Here is a 17126-nt window from a genome sequence, read left to right as displayed (position 1 = left end):
GGAAGCCAAGCCTGATGAGGAACGGTTGAAGGAGCTGGGTATGTTTAGCCTGGAAAAGAGGAGACTGAGACGAGATATGATCGTCATCTTCAAATATCTCAAGGGCTGTCATACGGAAGAGGGAACAAGCTTCTCCTGCTCTGGAGGGTAGGACTCGAACCCATGGCTTCAAGTTACAGGAAAGGAGATGCTGACTAAACTTCAGGAAGAACTTTCTGACAGTAAGAGGCCTGAGAAACAGTTTCTATCCAAATGTGATTTTGGTTTTAAATGTGGTGTAAGGAGTCTCTATGGGAGTGTATTGTATTTTTAAAATGGGGTATCAGAGTTTCTAGGGGGCTAACCAGGTTGGGATAGCTGGGATAGCAGGCTCGTTGGTTTTGAATGTCTTATGTAGATTTTTCCTCCTAATTTCATTGTTCTCTATGGGACAATGACAATAAAGATTATCGTATCATATCGTGTTTGACAGTGAAACAGACTCTCTCAGGAGGTTTTAGACTCTATTTGAGGTTTTCAAACAGGGGTTGGACTGCCATGGATGCTTTAGCTGAGATTTCTGCATGGCAGGGGGTTGGACTAGATGACCCTCAGGGTCCCTTCCAACTCTATGATTCTAAATAAATGGTCACTGTGAGAATGGGATGCTGTGCTGGATGGGCCATTGGCCTGATCCTGCAGGCTCCGCTTATGTTATTAAGGATGCCAGTGCTCCAACAGCCGCCAAGACCTACTCTTGGGATATAAGACTTGAGTTGTGCTCTGTTTGAGCCAGTTGCTTCTTCCCCCTTGCTCAAGGGGCTACTGAATCCCTGGATCTGGTTGGGGCCTCCTGCCTCTTCCTGCGCTCTCCTTGCAACCTGCCCCCTTCTCTTGTTGTTTAGTTGTTTAGTCGTTTAGTCGTGTCCGACTCTTCTTGACCCCATGGACCAGAGCACGCCAGGCACTCCTGTCTTCCACTGCCTCCTGCAGTTTGGTCAAAGTCATGCTGGCAGCTTCGAGAACACTGTCCAGCCATCTCATCCTCTGTCGTCCCCTTCGCCTTGTGCCCTCCATCTTTCCCAACATCAGGGTCTTTTCCAGGGAGTCTTCTCTTCTCATGAGGTGGCCAAAGTCTTGGAGCCTCAGCTTCACGATCTGTCCTCCCAGTGAGCACTCAGGGCTGATTTCCTTCAGAATGGAGAGGTTTGATCTTCTTGCAGTCCATGGGACTCTCAAGAGTCTCCTCCAGCACCATAATTCAAAAGCATCCATTCTTCGGCGATCAGCCTTCTTTATGGTCCAGCTCTCACTTCCATACATCACTACTGGGAAAACCAGAGCTTTTACTATACGGACCTTTGTTGGCAAGGTGATGTCTCTGCTTTTTAAGATGCTGTCTTAAGATGATGCCCTTAATGGATCACTGCCTTGCTGTGGTGAAGGGGCTTGAATAACTCAGAGAAGCTATGAACTATGCCGAGCAGGGCACCCAAGATGAACAGGTCATAGTGGAGAGTTTGGACCAAACGTGATCCACCTGGAGGAGTAACCGGCAAACCACTCCAGTATCCCTGCCAAGAAAACTCCATGGACAAAGTCAACAGGCCCCCTTCTCTACCACTGACTTAATCCCTTCTTTTCACCACTGGCCTTTGCCACATGCCCAGCCAGGACTCTGTGATGCTGCCCGCTGCCTGCTGTGTCCAACTGACCTAAATGCAGCGTCTCCCCTGCCTGCCAATCACTGTGTCGCAAGTTCTCGCTTGGGCCATGCGGAAATGCCCTTCCAAGGCCTGTGTTATTAAGGTAAATAAGTAAAAAATCTGGGTAGCCAGCTGTCACTTGGAGATGCGCCAGCACTGCGCTTGGTCTCATGATGTATCTCAGTTCTTGTCGGCCATGATGGCTATTCCCTGCCTCCACAGGTGGAGACAGAAATGCTGTGGGAGCCAGTTGAAGTTAAATCCTTCAAAGACAGAGGTCCTTTGGCTGGGTCAGGATGATATGGGATTGGGGGGGGCAACTCCCATCTCTTGCGGGGGCGCAATTAGTGCCAGCACCGTCTGTTAAGAGTTTGGGTGTAATCTTTGACACCTCCCTTTCCATGGAGGTGCAGATTGGAGCTATAACAAAGGCGGCATTTTTTCATCTCCGCCAAGCTAAGCAGTTGGCTCCTTACCTCTCTCGCCCTGACCTAGCCACTGTGATCCACATGACGGTCACCTCCAGGCTAGATTATTGTAACTCACTCTATGTGGGGCTGCCCTTGAGACTGACCTAGAAACTCCAGCGGGTGCAGAATGCCGTGGCAAGACTCCTTACAGGGTCCTCGCTGTGAGATCACATTCACCCGGTGTTATACCAGCTGCACTGGCTCCCGGTGGAGTACAGGATCAGGTTTAAGGTGATGGTTTTAACCTTTAAAGCCCTATACGGCCTAGGACCCTCGTACCTACGGGACCACCTCTCCTGGTATGTCCCATGGAGGACCTTACGGTCTTCAAACAAAAACATCTTTGGAGGTCCCAGGCCACAGAGAGGTTGGCTGGCTTCAACCAGAGCCAGGGCCTTTTTGGCTGTGGCCCCAATCTGGTGGAACGCTCTGTCATAAGAGACTAGGGCCCTGCAGGACTTGACATCTTTCCACAGGGCCTGCAAGACAGAGTTATTCCACCTTTGGCCAAGGCTCAGCCTGACCCCCTCCTTCTGTAATCCTCACAGAACTCTAGCCCAATGGTTGCCATTAATTTGATTCTGAACTGATTTTAGAATGAATTGATTTTAGAATGTATTTCAATTAATTGATTGTGATTTTATTTAAACTGTGTTACTTTTACTGTTGTTAGCTGCTCTGAGCTGGGGAGGGTGGGATATAAATAAAATATTATTATTATTATTATTATTATTATTATTATTATTATTATTATTATGCTTGAATCCTGCTCGCTAGTTTCTCAATAGAGACTTCTGGTTGGCCACTGTGAGAACAGGATGCTGGAATAGATGTTCTTCTGTTTTATTTTCCTTCCTTTCCCTGCTCTCTTTTTTTGGTGGGTTGCATATGTCCAGTTTACTGGGGGATACATAACCGCAGGAGCATCTCAGCCGTTGTTTACATCCCAGTGACTATTCTGAGTCCCTCTTATTTTAGGACTGAGATTAATGCTCTAAAACACATAACTCTGCTCTGAATGCATTTCTGAAGATTTATTTCGATGCCTCCTGGAGTCGCCTCCAAAATATACATGAGAATGCCAGATCATTACTTTCCTAAAATGATAAGAGTAATGGAGAGGAAAGAAACCTTTTATTCTTAAATTCAAATGCCCATTAAGCGCTACACTTTTTATCTTGGCTCCAAGTTCTCTGTTGTCGTGTTTGCTGCTGTATCTCAACCCATACAAATAAGCCCAAATGAAAATATGTGCGATCGGGGAAATGGGGGGGGGCAATTATTCATGGGAATTCTCTCTCGGCTAATCCCAGCTTTATTTCCACTGCTGAGTGACAGAGATTCCTTTTGTCACTTCACAGCAGTGAGAATACAGAACAGGGAAATTTCTGGGCCGGATATTCCGATCCGACCTTATCAATGCAGATTTACCTTTCAGAAATAAATGCCGGCATCTGAATGAATGCGAGTCATAGGCGCCGACTCCATGGGGCTTGAGGGGGCCCGAGCCCCCTCAAAAATTCGTTTGGGGGGGCTCCGCCCCCCCAATAATCTCCGGCGCCCCTCCAGCAGAGCGCCATCGCCGCCCCTCCCCCAGCCCAAAATGCACAGGGAGGGGCGGGCTGCATGCCTCCTGCCCTCCCTCCCGAGCAAAAGCTCCACCCAATTTCCTTTGGAGCTGATCACGAGGAGGCGGCGCCACTTTATTTGCATATTCATGAGCTTATTTATTATTCATGAGCTTTCCCGGGCCCCCCCAATATTTTTTATAAGTCCGCGTCCCTGATGCGAGTTCATGCTCTTTTCTTTTGGGATGCAATCTGCTGATTCAGAGGCGCGCAGAAACCACCCTCCCACTTTTCTTTATTGCATGAAACTCTTGTCTAATAGCAAAAGAAGCCTTGGAAGCAAAATCTCATTCTGCGTAAAGGCCCTCTACGCTGGCTCCCCCAAAGCCAGGGCCATCAAATGGTCTGGTTTTCAAACAAATAGTGTATTTTTCGCTCTATAAGACGCACCAGACCACAAGATGCACCGAGTTTTTGGAGGAGGAAAACAAGAAAAAAATATTCTGAATCTCAGAAGCCAGAACAGCAAGAGGGATCGCTGCGCAGTGAAAGCAGCAATCCCTCTTGCTGTTCTGGCTTCTGGGATAGCTGCACAGCCTGCATTCGCTCCGTAAGACGCACACACATTTCCCCTTACTTTTTAGGAGGTAAAAAGTGAGTCTTATAGAGCAAAAAATACGGTAATTCACATGAAACCAACCTAACCCGGTCCATCAGCCAAAGAATGAATGTAGAAGCCACCGGGAGCATGCTTCAATGTTCCTTTCCAAGAAGAACATGCACAACAACTTTGTTATTAAGAACTGGGGCCCAGGTTTACTGCTGTTTTGGTGTGGGGTTTCCCCCCCCCCTTTTTTAAAAAGCTTCCTCTCTCTATCCCTTTTCCTGCTATGTTTGATTTATTTTACTTCTATCCTGCTTTACATTCAAATGACTTGCAAAGAGGCTTACAAAAAAATTAATGGCAATAATGTATAAAAGAACATCACAGATATAGAACAATTAACAAATTGAATTAAACAATGACAAACTGCCGGTAAAACAATTGCAATCCGTAAAAGTCTACTCATAGAACAACTACAAAAATAAGCTAAACATCACAATTACAACAGAAGTCATATTACAGAATTAACGAAGTACTACAGAATTCATAACCTATAAAACAATATTAACTGCACTAACAAAACAGCAACCAAAAAGTAAACTTAGCACTGTTGAATTCACACACAGACACACACTCCACACACCCATCACTCATTAAAATACCCATACAAATAAAGCCCATGGCAGCAACTCCCTACTGAAGTTTCCACGGGCTGGAGGTGGGGCAGCTGAGAGGAAACCAAATGACAAAATCACCGTTCTTGATCTGGAAACAGCTCCCTTCTGAAGGCTCCTAGAGGGCTGGAGGGTTCGGCAAGGCAGGTGGGCAAAGGCAGCACAGAATCTCCCTCCCCTGTTCTGACTTTTAGATTATAAATCTGAAGGCAAGGGCCATCCTCTTATCAAATGTGATAAGCCGCTATCAGAGAAGTGCTTTGGCTGAAGCATGGAGTAAAAAAATACTTTAGATTCATATACTTGAATGTGTCAAAAAGCTGCCCAAGGGATCTTTGAAGTTGCTTTGTGCAGAGCCAGCCCATTGGTCCATCTGGACTCCAGGGGTTGAGGGACCTGTGGCTTTGCAGATGCTCTTAGACTCCATCTCTGGCCATTGGCCATACTACATGGAGCTCATGGGATGTGGAGTCCAACAGCATCCAGAGAGCCACAAATTCCCCACTCCCAGTTAACTCTTACTGGCAGGGGACCTTCACTATCTCTGCCAGACATATTTCCAAGCTCTGCCACCTAAAATAATTCTAAGATAAGAATGGGGTAATCTGTGACTCTCCAGGTGTTACCTGAACTTCAGCTCCCATCAGCCAGCATGAATGGTCAAGGCTGAAGGGAGTTGGAGCCCAGAAACATCTGGAGAAGTTCTCCATTCCTGCTAAAGTGGAATGCAGAGACAATGTGGTGTCATGATTAGAGGTGTGATGGCCTGGGATTCAACTTGGATGCTGAACCTGAGGGATCCCAGCCTGCACAGGATTCGTCCACCTCCAGAACCAGCTGAGCCAGGGCTGGGGCATGAGCCTGAAGGGTCCTCAAGTGTGCTGGATCCTCAGCTGAGGATCAGCTGAGCCTGCTCTGGCTCCTGAGGTGTTGGAGGACCCATTGCCTGCAGGTGCTCCACTCTCAGACCCGTCAGGGGAAGCTGAGGTTGCCGCTGGGTCTGGTAACCCTCCAGCCTCTCCTGAGCTGCAGAGGCTCAGGGCAGAGAGGCGGAGGGACATAAGTTCCCACAGGAGGAGTGCTCGCCTCCAGGCCAGGAGAGGTGAGTCACCAGAGGATCGAGGCTGCCCAATGCCTCGGGGCAGATAAAAGCCGGCCAGCCCCAGTCCCAAGTTGTGGGAGCAACATTGTTGGCTGCTAGTTCCTGTCTGAACCCTGTCCTGCTTTCCTGCCTGAGCTCCTGACCCACCCTGGCTCCCTGCTACTACGGACTGCCTCCACGTTGCACCTTGGACCTCGCCTCTCAGGTAACCCAGGGGACCAGCACAAGAGGGTTTGACCAGGACCTATGGAACCAGGGTTCAAATTCCCACTTGGCCATGGAGCTCTCACTGGGTGACTTTGAAAGCCAGTCCCTGCCTCTTGGCCTAACCTACCTCACAGGGTTGTTGAGAGGATTAAATGAGGAAGGTAGGGAAGAACAATGTGCCCAACCTTGAACACTTTGGAGTAAAAGGTGGGATGCCAGTACAAACAAACAAATAAAAGCACGGGTCTAAAGGAGCTGTCCAGGATTTGAGTTCTGAAATACTCATTCTGCTGTAAACACACGACCATCTGTTGGAAACCTTCTTCCACCACCTGTGTTGTAATGAGCTTACTGAACTTGTTGAAGCTGACCTCTGGGAAGGAAGGATTGTAAGTGAATGGGGTGGGTGGGAGAGATAATAATACACCCTTCAAAAAGTCCGCCTATTTATCCTGCTCTATTTCAACCTCTCCCCTCGTGGTGTAAAAATTGCAGTTCTTAAATTTAACATCCAAAACACTGCAAACAGCATTAAAAATTTACTCCCTCCTAAACAGGGCTGGGGTGAAGCACCTTTGGGGAAATCACTGAGCCCCCCACCACCAACACCCCCGCTTCCTCCCTCCCTGCAACGTCACTCAAGGATCTGCCCTCTTGAGCTCCTCTGCCAGGCTACAAATAGCTTCTTTAAAAAGTGTTGACCCTGACTGCAGTATTATTTGCAGAAAATACCGTATTTTTTGCCCTATAGGACGCACTTTTCCCCCTCCAAAAATGAAGGGGAAATGTGTGTGCGTCCTATGTGGCGAATGCAGGCTTTCGCTGAAGCCTGGAGAGCGAGAGGGGTCGGTGCGCACCAACCCCTCTCACTCTCCAGGCTTAGCGCAGCTCTCCGCAAGGCGCGGGAGTCCAGCGCCGGGCTCCCGTGGCTTGCAGAGAGTTGCCTGCACACTGAAGCCTGCGCGAACTGAGCTCAGCGTGCCCAGGCTTCGCGCAGCTCTCTGCAAGGCGCGGGAGCCCGGCTCTGGGCTCCCGCGGCTTGCGGAGAGTTGCCTGTTCTGGGAGCTGGGGTCGGGGGAAGCTCGGGCTTCCCCTGTCCCAGCCCCGTGCCTGGGGAAAAAAAATAATTCCTCCCCTTTATTCCCCCCCCAAAAAAACTAGGTGTGCCTTATGGGACGGTGCGTCCCATAGGGCAAAAAATACGGTAACTTCTAGGGAACACCTGATCTCAGACAAATCCATGACCGGAAGGCCTGTAGCTCAGAGGCAAAACATCTGCTTTGTGGGAATGTTCAGAGTGGCAGGAAAGGATATATTGTTTATGAATGTCCTTCCTAACTTGCGCTAGCAAGTGCCTTTACTTAGCAGAGTTTACATTCCCCTTCTCACACACAGCAGAAAACTAGTTGCAGACTCGTGTGAGTTCCTTAAGGCAATATGCAATTCAATCTGGCCAGGGACGCGGACTTATAAAAAATATTGGGGGGGCCCCGGGAAAGCTCATGAATAATAAATAAGCTCATGAATATGCAAATAAAGTGGCGCCTCCTCCTCGTGAGCGAATAGGGGAGAGCGTGCTGCGCCTATTAATCAGCTCCAAAGGAAATTGGGTGGAGCTTTTGCTCGGGAGGGAGGGCAGGAGGCATGCAGCCCGCCCCTCCCTGTGCATTTAGGGCTGGGGGAGGGGCGGCGATGGCGCTCTGCTGGAGGGGCGCCGGAGATTATTGGGGGGGCGGAGCCCCCCCAAACGAATTTTTGAGGGGGCTCGGGCCCCCTCAAGCCCCATGGAGTCGGCGCCTATGAATCTGGCTTGTTTGCAGGACGAAAGGAAGATTGAAAAGAAAGAGAGTGGCTGCATGGCTTGTCCTTTTACACGCCCACCCACTAGTCACATGCAAGGAAGGATGCTCCAGGCCAGGAGGAACAGGATGTTTCGACTGGCTGGACCAAACATTCCCCCTGCATGTCCACTCTAGGAAAAGAAGGAATGTTGAACTTGACTGCTCTCAGTGGATTACATTCCACATGCTTTGTATCCAGAAGGTCCCAGGTTCATTCCCTGGCATGTTCAGGTACAGGTGGAAGAAAATTCTGGAGAGCCTCTACCCATCATTGAGTAAACAATACTGAGCTGGATGAACCAGTGATCTGACTCACTACAAAGTATTTCCCATGTTCCTACGACTAGCAGCAGCTTCTCTCTAGGATTTCAGGTAGTGTGTCTCTTATCCCTACCTAGACATGCCAGGCATTAAACCTTTACATGCAAAGAACATGCTCTTCCACTGAGCTATGGCCCTTTTGCCCTGTGCTCAAATAAACTTCATTATGCTCAGGCTCAAGCAGCTGCAGTGGTGCAGGGGTCTGATAAAGGGAGGGGGGAAGAGCAAGGAGAATGGCCAAGAGGTCAGCGCATATTGTCTTTGAGAAAAAGCCAACAGATGAATAAATGGGCAAGGGTTGAGGATAGTTTAGAGAAAGGAAAGGTGGGCATCACATTAATTCTCAGTGAAACTGACTGGCTTCTCCAAAAGCACAGATAATCTGTGGAACTCACTGCCACAAGATGGCTTCAAGGTCGGGGAGTTAGAGGCATTCATGGAGAAAGAGGAATGTAGGAGGGCAGGAGAGAGAATGTCTGTCAACACAATGCCTATGACAGCCCTGACAGCTAAATTGAACCTCCCAGTTCAAAGGATGGACATCACCGGGTGAGGGTTGTACCACTTGGGTGAGGACTACTCCCTCCACGTCCTACCTGTGGGCTTCCTGGAGAACCTAGTTGGCCATTGAGAGAAGTGAGGCGCTAGACTCTCAGTCTGATCTCATTTCTTATATTCTTAGCTGCTTATTTCTGAATACCAGCTGAGGGCATCAAGGCATCTAGTCCTGCCCTGTGGGAAGCAGAATGCTGAACTTGTTACCTGGCCTTGGGCCTCTTCTGATGTTCTTAAGATACCGGAAGGAGTGGTTTATCAGGAGAACTGAAGGAGAGGGTGGGGTCACTTCCCATGCACTTGGATAGGTCCGTGTGCCCCAGTGCTTTGCCTTCGGCGGCTCATAAACGTAGTCCCATGGAAGACAAGAGACGGGAAGATATACAGATTGAATAATGTAGCTTACGCAAGACTATCGATTATATTTGTCTATGTATTATTCAAACGATTGACTCACCCAGGCCAGAATACAGGGGCATAGCCAGTGCTTGCTCAGTGGTGCTCAGATAATTGTAGTTAACTTTATCTCGCGCCCTCACCTTGATAACTTGCAGCCAGATTCTTCCACTGCCCCTCAGCTACTCCTGTCGGCCCCTTCTCCCCCCATCGAGAGCTGTCGGCTCCTCTGCCCGCTTCCTGCAAGCCGTCGTCCGCAGAAGCTCCTAGCGATGAATCAGAGCGTTTCCTTAGCGTGTTACTTAAACAACCACTCCCTTGATTTTGCAAGCTTACTAAGGGCGGCTGGGCTGAGTAGGAGCCCGGACAGGCGAGATCAGAACCCTCTAAGCCACGGGTGGGGGAACCTAGAACACCCACCTCTAGGTATTACTGAACTCCCAGCTCCCCTCAGCCCCCAGGCAGCATGACCAGTGGTCAGGGATGACGATGGCACTCTAAGAACGTTTGGAGGACCACAAGGGGTCCCCATCTCTCTCTCTCTCTCTCTCTCTCTCTCTCTCTCTCTCTCTCTCTCTCTCTCTCTCTCTCTTACACACACACACACACACACACACACAAATATAAGAAGTGAAATGCTACCGGAAGATATTTGCATACAAATAGCTAGAGACGGTTCTTTAATAGGGACCGACTCGCTAAAAAGGCCTCTAGGGGGCTGTGGGCTTTTACCTTCGGCACAGAGGAAGCAGCGTGGGTTTTTTGGGGTGCGGGGCTGGAGTCAGAGTGACGGATACAAAGGTGCTATGTTTTCGTACGCGGGGTGGGTGGGTGGGTGCATTATTCCCTGTTAAAGACCAGCACTGTATCTGCCGGCTCCCCTTCCAACTTGAATGAATGGAAAGAGATGTGCGTAAAGTTTCCTTCAAGAAATTTTCCCAGGAAGTAAGCGATTTAAAAGCGCGTGTGTGCGTGTGCGCGCGTGCACTGCCTCCCTCAGTCTATTGTTTCCTTTTCCCTATTCCTCCCCCACATCCTCAATATTCAGCTGGAGAGAGATCGAAGGCCTGGCTGAAGAATTTTTTAAAAAATATAATAATCCAAGTTTGCAGCGGTTCTTTGTTGGAGTGACTGATACAATAGGGGAAGGATTGAAGGAAGGAAGGAAGGAAGGAAGGAAGGAAGGAAGGAAGGAAGGAAGGAAGGACGCGGGGGTCGCGGATTGGGGGAGGGGGGTTTCCCCGTGGAAGGCGATTTGCTCGCTGGCTCCGCTGCCGCCTCCCGTTGACGGCTCGGTTCTCCTCGCCAAACAATCAGCTCGGAGACGCTTCGAAGGCTCTAACTTCCATTGGATCTCCCCGGCAAAGGAGCTGCACACACCCTCTTCTTCCTCCCCTCCCCTTCCACCCATCCATTCACACACACACACACACGAGTCTCTCTTCAGCCCCTCCCTCCTCCCCACCGCCTTCCCACTCGGTGGACTCCTACATTAAACCTTTGATCGCGCTTGCAACCAGACGGAATCTCTCGCTCGCTCTTCCCTCTGCCTGACTCTCTCCGTAAGCGGCGGCTGTCCCCTCCCCCTTGGGGCCTCTCCAACAGCAAAAGAAGAGAGAAAGAAGAAGAACTGAAAGGAGGAGGGAAGAGAGAAAGGCTGACTGCCCCCCCTCCAGCTCTGATCTCCCCCCGCCCCACCCTCAGCGTCTCCCGGGAATCCTTCAAGGCGAGGCGGCGCTCCGGGATCCAGAGACTGGTCGGGCTCCTTCGCTTTACCACGACCGGGATGGTGGCGAGCTCTCCGCCGGCTCCTTGACGCAGTGAGAGCGGCCGAAGGGAGAAGCTGCGGCTCTCCCTCCTTCTCTCTCTCTCTCAGGCCGCCAAAGGATTTGTCTGAGGAGGAGGGGGGCAGAGAGAGGCTGCCTGCCAGGAGAGGACGCTTGGGGAGGGGAGCTGAGAGAGAGAGGGAGCGCGCAAGAGAGCGAGCGAGCGAGCAAAGAGGCGGAGGCGCAGCACCGGAGAGCGAGCGAGCGAGCGAGCGAGGCTGGCCGCCCATCGGGTCCTCCCAGTCGTGTTTCAAGAGGGCGTCGGGGCTGGAGAGCCGCTCCTTTCCTTCTTCCTTCCATGCCGGAGGCAGGTAGGTAAGCCTGGCGGGGGGCGAAGCTCCGGCTTCAGCTCGGAAGGTGTGTGTGTGTATATATAGATATATATATAGCTCGTCTTTCTCCCCCCCCCCTCAACCTCCACCGGCGCCGCAATAGCTGAACGGGAGATGTCAACCGCTAGGATTATGAGTAGTATTGCCTTAAGCAGAGAGGAGCGGGTGCAGACTGGGTCCCCTGTGGATCTCCTCTCTGCCAGATCGTGAGCCTCCTGCATCAGTTGAGCCTGAGGGGCGCACGCCGCCCAAACCCACCTACTCTAGGCATTCATTTGCAGATCGAAACACGCACAAACAGCACACACACCATCTTCAGCCTCCAGCCACTTCTGTTCCTTGCCCTGGATTCTATCTCCCCCCCCCAATCATCCCGTGACAGATGTTTCCAGTGCTAAGCCTTTCTGTGCAGCTCCCCCACTCCCAGCCCGAACCTTTCCTAGACGCTCCATGTGCTGGGGGTGGAATAAAGGGTTCGGGGTCCCCCGCAACCTCTCCTCTCCTTCTGGGTCCAAACTTGCCTCCTTGGACACACAAGCTGGGAAGGTGGCGCCTGACTCCCTGCGGGTCGCCCAAAACTTTTCTGTGCCGCGCCGTGGGCTGGTTGGGACATTGGGGTGCAGGGCGGCTCTGGGTGCAGCTGGGGCGAGCTGGGAGCTTAACCAAGGCTCCCCACTCCTCCCCAACCCACCCCCCGGAGGGAACCAGGAGAGAGGGAGGGAGGAGCTGCTCTGTAGGTGTTGGCACCCAAGCGCGCAGAGACTCTTCGCGAAGTGGGCCTGTTTCAGCACCAGCGGGGAGCGGACAGCTCCCCGATGCGAATAAAAGACTCCGCCGTTCTCGACCGCTCTCCCAATTTCTCTTAAAGGTAGTTCACTTTAATCCCCACAGTACAAATATGTCACTTTTCTCCTTTCTCCTTCCTGCTTTCGACGCCCACCCTTCTTCTCTTGGCGTCCGGTTCCCCCATTCTAAGTCCTCAAGTAGCCTCGTCACTTAATGGGAAGTTAATGCAACTGTTGCGCGGGGGACGGGGGACGACTAGCCGTCCTGCCCCCGAGCTAACCTTGCAATCCCGGTGTCTCTGGAAAGGGGAAGGAACCGGCTAGATCGAGGCTCCGCTGCCGGTTTCGTCTACAACTCAAAGGCATCGGGACTGTCGGACGTAACAGTTCCACCCAGGTTTCAGTCCGGAATCAAAAAATTGCTGGGTGGATGAGACGTCCTCGGTTGGTCGGTGGGGAGGGGGTTCCTGAGGTTGTTGCGCACGGGCGTCTGTCCTAGAAAGTCGGGAGGGTACTGGTGGTTAAAGAAAGAAGAAGAGGAAGTGTTCCTAGTGCGAAGGAGGCCCCCGCAAGTATGTGTGTTTTTTTGCCCGGGCGACTGGCTCCGAACCGTCGCTTGAAATCTCCCTGACAGGTTAACTTGCGCCTTGGATAAAGCTGTTTACTGGTGGCTGTAGAACTTGTCGAAAATGATTAATGACCCTGATTGTCAAAGTGGAGGGAGAGAGAGAGAGAGACCAAGAGAATGAGGCACTCCCAGAGCTTAGCTCTCGAGTCCTATCGGCTAGATTTCCCGGGTCTGAAGGCTCACGAGGCCATCTCCTTCCTTGAAGCTAAGCCGCTCTCGTTCTGGGCAGTGTCTGGATGAGGGGGAGCCAGGAGACCACATGCACGTCGTCTTGAGTTTCAGGACTGGAGAAAGGCAGGGTATAAATGGAGGGAAATGATAATGATGATAATAGTAGTAGTAACAATGTATTTTGCTTTAGATTTTAAAAAAACCTCTTTAATGGACTTTCCTTGATTAGCATCAGGCTTTAACTTCACCTATGGCTGTGCTCCGGAACCTGATCCAACACGAGAAACAAGCCCCCACCCCAATGTTGTGTCACCGACAATGAATAACCAGACACTTCTGGAAAACTCATAGGAGGGCATGGGCAGACCCCCTCCCCCGCTCTCTCTGTCTCTCCGCCCCACTCCGCCCGCAGACTTTGAACGCAAACGTTTCCTTTCTCTCTGAGAGCTCTGTCGTCCAGGAATGTTAAGGTTCCAAGCTTGTCTTGCTTAGGAATGTAGTAACTCCAGGTCTGTGTGTCTCTGAGCACGTACAGTGTGAATCGCGCTCCTTGCCGAGTAAGCCAGGTGACTGAACCGAGTTGGGTCGAATACGGGTGGGTTAAAGCCACTAGAAAACGCTTCTAAAGGACACTCGGTGTGGAAATTAACGACTGACCTATATTCATTCATTTCCACCCCGCTCCAAACGCCATCCGCAGATGGGCAGTCAGCCTCGATCCGCAATCCGTTTAAGCTTCAACCTTTCTCAAGCCACTTCATTCCACATGAATGAATGAATGGATGAAGCGGCTCAAGAATCGGGCTTGTGTCCCAGGATCGCTGCTTTCCCGGCCGCTCAGAGGACTGCTCATTCCCCTCACCTTGGCAACTTGCTGTGAGCTCAAGGTGTTCCCATACAACACTCCTCACGCGCCCTTAAAAAAAAACAACCCAAAACAAAATAAATAAATAAATTTAATTTAAATAAATAAATAAATAAATAAATATGGGCTTCCTTTTTGCAGTCGACCCGACACACACCTCGTCTTGATTAAATTCCCCTGTGCTGTAGGTCATGTTACACTCTGGATCACGGCCTTGTTCACCCCCATCACCCGCTTTAAATGCTTCGAAGTCTTACTTCTTCCCTGGCTTAAAAATGTGGCAAGAGCCGGCCCTGCTGCGCATGAGCACCGCCTCCCCCCTCCCTCCCCAGTCTGCTGAATGGAGGCCTGGACATCTGCCCCAAAGTCCGGCCCTAGCGGCCCCGCTAGCTAAGAAACGCGCGCACAGACCTCCTTCTGCCGCTCTCTTCTCAGTCCAGAGACGGTCTTCACATCCTCTCCTGCGTACATCGAGCCAGCAATATGCAGAGCTGATTGAAACGAGGCCAGAGGAGAGTTATAGCCTGTTTAAAAAAAGAAGAAGAAAAAGCACAGATAGATATTTTAAAATCCTCTCTCGTCCTTGGCAAAGTTACCCCTTTCCCCTAATCGATTCTGCTGGAGGCGGTGAAATCGTGCCGAAGGAGAGAGGGGTTCTTGGTGATGGACGGTCCAAAGTTGAGACACGGACAGCTGGTCAGCCCCCGATTGGGTCCGGTGGCTCCCGGGTGCGTTTTATGTCTCCTTCTAAATGTCTTGCGTGTGGTGGGTTCTCGGTTGTTGCCCAAATACATATATATGATATCTATACATTGGCGTACGATGCTTAGCCGGTGTCTGTATTGCAGCTTTAATTAAAATGACAGATGTTGCCGTAGAGTTCCACAGAATTAATGATAAACACAGAGGAACTTGCCAATCAAGGCGGCTATTGTTCGACATCCAGCGGAGCTTTTGCCAAAGATCCTTGATTGCATTTGAATGAAGTCGAGCCAACAGGGCGGCCTACCCAAGCCCACCCCCCAGCTGGGCTGCAAAAGGCTGGCAGAAACGGGAAATGGAGAGGGAGGGAAACGCTGCCCTCTTTCCCTCGCGCCCCAGAACATATGGGAGAGAGAGAGAGAGGGGGGGGGACCAGCTTATTACACCGTGGCTACGAGTCTGTCTGGTTGACTCGCCCTGGACTCGCAAGGCACGCGCAGCAGCGGGCCGCCAGTTGCACAGATGGACAGATTGCATCCCATAGAACTTAGCGATTCCGTCATCCTGCAAAGAGTGCAGAGCCAATGGGTTCTGCAAAGGCTTTCGCTGAATTGAGGAAAGGGACGTGGCTCGGCGGTGGAGCGTCTGCTTGGCATGCAGAAAGTTCCAGGTTCGAGCCTATCTCCAGGTAGTTCTCGGAGAGGACCTCGCCTGAGCCCCTGGGGAGCCGCTCCCAGCCGGTAGGGCAATCGGTGCCTCGGATGAGTAAAGGTTAGGCAGACTCCTCGCCAAACAAACAGGCCTGAACTATCCTGTCGAGTCCTTCTCTAACACAGACTGCCCCTCTCAGAAGTTGTGCTTTCCTGGTTTTCAGAAACTCCCGGGTTCAACCCCAGCATGTGTAGAGAAGGCAGGGAGAGGCTCCCTGTCTGAAACTCTGGAATGCTGCTGCCAGTCCGAGTGGGCAGTGCTGAACTAGATGGGCCGATGGTCTTTATACTGACAAAGCAGGTTCCCATGTGCCTATGGATTGCAATTCGTGACTCAGCTGAGAAATGGCCTCAGTGGTAGTGAGAGCGCACACACACACACGCACACACACACACACACACACACACACACGGCTCCCATCATTCTATCCCATTCTACGATGCTCCAGAAATTCGAGCTGGGTGAGGTTATGCGCAGATGAGTAGACGTGATTCTCATGGGCTGCGCTGTGCAGATTTAGGGTCCACCCGCTTCCCTCTGCCTCCCGTAGAAAGGAAAGGGTTTTCATTCATCCCCGTAGGGAGAGCGATGCGGAGTCAAGCCTCAGATCAGGGTGGCCTTATCTTTTCTGGCTGGCTCAAGTGCTTTGATCACCCCCTCCCTCATTCCAAAAACACCCTATATATAACAATTCTGTAAATCACCATCTCCAACCCTGCCTTTATAGGGTGTGTGTTGTAAGTACAGTGCAAGCGATCCTGCTAAACCGATCCTTCTGGTGGGTCCACTGTCCGGATAGAGCGAGGCAGGTTCGGTCCTCCGTCAGCTGAGTCCCAGCTCGCAGCCCGTCTCCTTTGCCCAAGACTAGGAGCCACTGACAGTACAGCCAGGGCTGGTTTGGGTCCCGTTCCTCCTTCCTGCTGGAGCGAGAGACCAAGAGGGCAATGGAGAGTTTGGGGAAGCGGCTTCCAGCGGGCGAGTGAGTCTGTTGCAAGCCTCTGCCTCTCCCTCTAGCCTGGCCCCATTTCCCCCCAATATAGATGCGGGAGAGAAAACGTGAATCGATTGCCTTCCCTTTTTGTGTGTTTGTTTCTGCCCTAGAAGCTTTAAATGTGGGTGAAGACAAAAATGAAGGAGGAAAGGGGGGGGGCGAGGGAAGACTCCAGTTTCAATCCTCCGGTGGGGCTGGGAGAAATCCCTGTCTGAGTCACTGGAGAGACTCTGCCAGTCAGTGTAGACAATGTTGGCTTGACCCGATGCATGGAAGCTTCCCACACAATTCAGCCCTTTATCCAGAGCCATGAGGACTGGAAATTTTATTTTCAGAAGCAGGACCATAGTTTGGAGGTAGAGCATCTGCTTGGCATGCAGAATGCCCCATGTCCTAGGCTGGGAGAGACTCTTGCTTGAAAGCCAGAGAGCTACAATACTGAGCTAGACAGGCCAAAGATCTGACCTCAAGGATAAGGCAGCGTCCTATGATCCAAATCAAAATAGATTCTTTTTTCCACGCTGTCATGACTGTTATGCTCCACAGGAGTCAAAAGCCCATATGAATCCATGTTGCGGCCAAGCAAAATGTTACATAATAGTGTGCAAGCTTCTGAGTTCCACAGCACTCTTCAGCAGACTACTTTTTTTAAGACAGAGGAAGAGAGCAATGGCTATTGCAAACCTGGATGG

The 17126-nt window shown here is 51.0% G+C and overlaps 1 protein-coding gene across 2 annotated transcripts in view; it reads left to right on the top strand.

The window, feature by feature from the left end:
- The first annotated feature begins 10794 nt into the window (after positions 1-10794).
- The window catches only part of ELFN1 (extracellular leucine rich repeat and fibronectin type III domain containing 1), a 242767-nt gene continuing 236435 nt past the window's right edge, over positions 10795-17126 (top strand). Inside the window, exon 1 of one of the 2 annotated variants that reach the window (XM_081889151.1) lies at positions 10795-11560. The gene's annotated coding sequence lies outside the window, so the exon portion shown is untranslated. Of the gene's footprint in view, positions 11565-17126 lie in introns of both variants that reach the window. The other variant, XM_081889153.1, reaches the window with a different exon arrangement.

The sequence above is a fragment of the Podarcis melisellensis genome, assembly GCF_964234715.1.
Source record: "Podarcis melisellensis genome assembly, chromosome: 14".
Lineage (NCBI taxonomy): Eukaryota > Metazoa > Chordata > Lepidosauria > Squamata > Lacertidae > Podarcis > Podarcis melisellensis.
The sequence above is the reverse complement of the archived record's forward strand: the minus strand, read 5'-3'. Positions and strand labels throughout refer to the sequence as shown.